The sequence below is a fragment of the Sminthopsis crassicaudata genome, chromosome 2 (assembly GCF_048593235.1).
Source record: "Sminthopsis crassicaudata isolate SCR6 chromosome 2, ASM4859323v1, whole genome shotgun sequence".
NCBI classification, from domain to species: domain Eukaryota; kingdom Metazoa; phylum Chordata; class Mammalia; order Dasyuromorphia; family Dasyuridae; genus Sminthopsis; species Sminthopsis crassicaudata.
The window spans coordinates 40,913,483-40,916,899 of record NC_133618.1 but is presented as its reverse complement, the minus strand read 5'-3'; the positions used below and the strand labels follow the sequence as shown (position 1 = coordinate 40,916,899).

Sequence of the window (3,417 nt, the reverse complement as noted above, 5' to 3'; positions counted from 1 at the left end):
ACCCAACATTTCTCACTTGCTTCCATGAGTGCCCATATTTCTCTAGACTCATAGCAGATAGCATCTAGGCTCAGGGATATATCAACTCACTGTCATTTTTTCCTTGTACAAATCTAACCATTTCTTGATGTCTTTTCCAGCCACTGGAAGAAGTCAGGAGCCTCAAGCTTCTGCTGCATGAAGGGGAGCCGGGAGCTCAGAATCAATTTAAAAAAATTTAAATATATGGGCCCTGCTAATATCCATGTTATGAGGGCAGCCATGAATAGACACCAAGAGATATAGGGATCATCTCAAGGATTTTGCACAAGGAGTGTGTCAGGACAGGCTGGAGTGAAGGTCGCCTTGGAAGATTTATACTGGACTGTCCAAGAGTCCAATCTGCATAGGCATGTTGATCCCATTCTCTACCCATTCAAGGCAGGATGGGAACAAGGTTTTCCCTTCAGATGTGCCAGGCATGAGGACTCTGAGCATGACGTCTGAGTCGACTCCACAGACTATGATGTCTCTGGGGTAAGTACTGCACAAATGATTTTAGCAGTCACATTCTGCTCAGTAAGGGTCCTCAGAGGCTCCAAAAGTCACAGTCTCTATTTTCACTGGACAGTACCAGAATGGCATCACTGCCATGGTTCTTCCCCTTGGATAAAAAAACAAAAGTTCTGTGTTCCATCTTTAAGCCTAAAACAAGGACAGGGGTACACAGGTAGAGAGCTTCTAGGGATAGGATTTTTAATATTTTCCCTCTCCTCATTTTGATAGGACCATATGGTTGGAATCCATACCTCCTTGGACTCCTCCTTTGTTTGGTGATGCTCAGTGTGAGTTCATTGCTTAGAATGGAACCTCCATTGCACAATGTCAGATTAAGGACATGAAGAAGAACAGCATCCTAGACCCATCACATTCACCTGTACACCCACCAAAGTGCCTTATTAGAGCACTCCTCAGGGTCCACAGCCAGAGATTCCATGGACGCCAGAGGCTCCCAAAGCTTTTCTCAGGAGCACATGTTCTCATATAAGACATATCTTATTTCAAAAAGTTTCATTTTCAAGAAATACCATTTGCCCACACATCTTCCATGGACTACAGAGAACAACCTCAGCTGTCAGCCCTAGGTCAGCCCTTCACTTTGGGATGTTGAAAGGGGAAAAGACAGGTAGGAATGTCTTTGAGAGTAGACCGCAGGACAACTCTTCCATGGATGACCCTTTGATAAACTTGCAGTATGAGAAATTCCTTCAACCAGTCTACCAAATCAAATGGGCCACATATCACACACTGTGCCAGCTGTTAATTCAGCGCCTAATGAGGAGATAGTAAACAATGTAGAAGATCATACTCCACACAAGATCCCAACATCCCATCATCCATTACCCAGCATCCATGGACTTATGAAGGCTACCTCTAAAATGCAGGCTTAATGTGTCCACTTGCGCTTCCCTTCCCACATGGATCTCCCCAACTCTGTATTTCCTTCCCCACAATTATATCCAAAACTATGATAGGAATATTAAAGAAACATCTTCACAAAGTAGCTGTGTTATGTACTCCAGGTAGGACTAGCCTTTAGGAGGCCAGGGCTTGATTCTTTATAGTTCTACTTTTCTATTATCCTCATCCTACCTGGCTTGCTCCTGGATGGAGATGAAGGCAAACTATGTCTGATGTAGATGCTTTCCTTCTCGATGTCCCATTTGTGGTGCTTGTTCGGAGTAAAATTCTGAGAAAACCTGGAGCATTAAAAATCAATTTATTAAGTAAGCCATCAAATAAACTGCAAAGTGATGGCCAATGGTCTTTCTCAGTGGCCAAACACTTTCAAAAGGCAGCCTTTTATGTCACCTCACATCTGTTGCCTTTCTGAGAAGAACCTCTCCTGCATGAAATGTCCACTGTGATGGAGCAACAGGCTAGTGGCTTCTGGGGATCTAATTCTGACCAGCAGAATAGATCCCTTCATGTGAGAGTTTGGTAATGATATAAGGAGACTGAGGGGCAGTTGTGTTCTCTGCCCTCCCTCCTCTTCTCTCTTGTCTTTAATTGATTTTATTCCCAATCCACAAGCAGCATCTGTGTCAGTAAAGGTGGATTTACATTTCCTTGGGGAGGGGGTTCATGATTTACAGCTATTGGGGCTTTGGGAGAATGGACCTGCCCCGTCACCCTTAGGCATGGATCTCAACAATTCCCCAATTTTTGTTTTATGGAAAAAAGATCATTTACGCCCAACAGCATGGTCAGTAAATTTGCCCAATATTGGCAAGTGGCTGATATCTGAGTCCAAATGCTGGGGAATACAAACAGCTGTATCCAAGTCTTTCCCCTCCTATTCCTTTGGATGGTTGCAGGGTGAGACGCTATAGCAGGTGCTGAATCTTGTGAGAGGTCATTTGCTCTAACATTATAATATTTCATCAGGGAGAAAACTTTCTCACAAATGGAGAAGGAGGATTGTTGTCAGAATAAGCATTTTTCATAACATTCAGCAGTCTCCCAATTCGGCCCTTTAACCTATTGCCCCATTTTAATTACCAGACTGAAAAAGCCTTACCGGGTTGCTTTTCCCTTTGCTTCCTTGTGGGTTACCAAAGGAAGTCTCCTGGGAATATCCCATTGCTGCCCATGAGCAGCCCTCCAGCTCTGCTGCTTCTTTATTTCTTGTGGTTTTTTTGTGCCCCTGTTTGGGTGCCATCTGTCACAGGAGCCACCCGCTAATGGAGGCTGGCAGGTCTACTTCTGACAGCAGAATGGATCCCTTCAAGTGAGAGGATAAGGATGCAAAGACACTGAGAGGCAGTTGCATTCTCTGCCCTCTCTCCCTTTTTCTCTTGCCTCCAATTTATTTCATTCCCAATCCACAAGCAACAGCTGTGTCAGTAAAGGCCGCTTTGCAATTCCTTCTGGGCTGTTATGATTCACAGCTGTGGGGGCTTTCAGAGAATCGACCTGTCCCTTCACTTAGGCATGGGCCTTAACTATGATGGATGCACATCTCATGAGTCTTGGGCCACAGGCCCACATTTCTTCGCCATTATTTCATCATTAAGGAGGGAAGCCTGGTTAGGAGCTTGAGATGCCTCCAAGAATCTGGGCAGGAAAACATTTTGCATAATTTCTCTTTTGAGGGTCATGTAGCCCTAAAACATAATGATGACAATAAAGTGATAGAACTGGCATTTGATGGCACTGACCAGGTAAATTTGGCTTTCATGTGTAGGAAAATTAGGCACAGACCAGGTACTAGGAGGGCTTGTGGTCCCATTCTTAGCTAGTTGTCAGAAACACCTGACTGCTACATCATTATATTATATCAGGGGTTTTCAAACTTCAGCCCACAGGTGAGATCCGGCCAGGTGAGGACGGTTATGTGGCCTGCCAGGTTAAAGCAAATGGGCTGAGGGGCGGAGA

At 44.6% G+C, this 3,417-nt stretch overlaps 1 long non-coding RNA gene across 1 annotated transcript; it reads right to left on the bottom strand.

Moving 5' to 3' along the window:
* Positions 1–674: 674 nt before the first annotated feature.
* On the bottom strand, positions 675–2,809 carry LOC141553184 (uncharacterized). The gene is made up of 3 exons (XR_012485303.1): positions 2,561–2,809; positions 1,633–1,739; positions 675–1,311 (listed from the first exon to the last, which is right to left on the bottom strand). It is a non-coding gene; the product is annotated as an uncharacterized LOC141553184 (long non-coding RNA).
* Between the last annotated feature and the right edge of the window lie 608 nt (positions 2,810–3,417).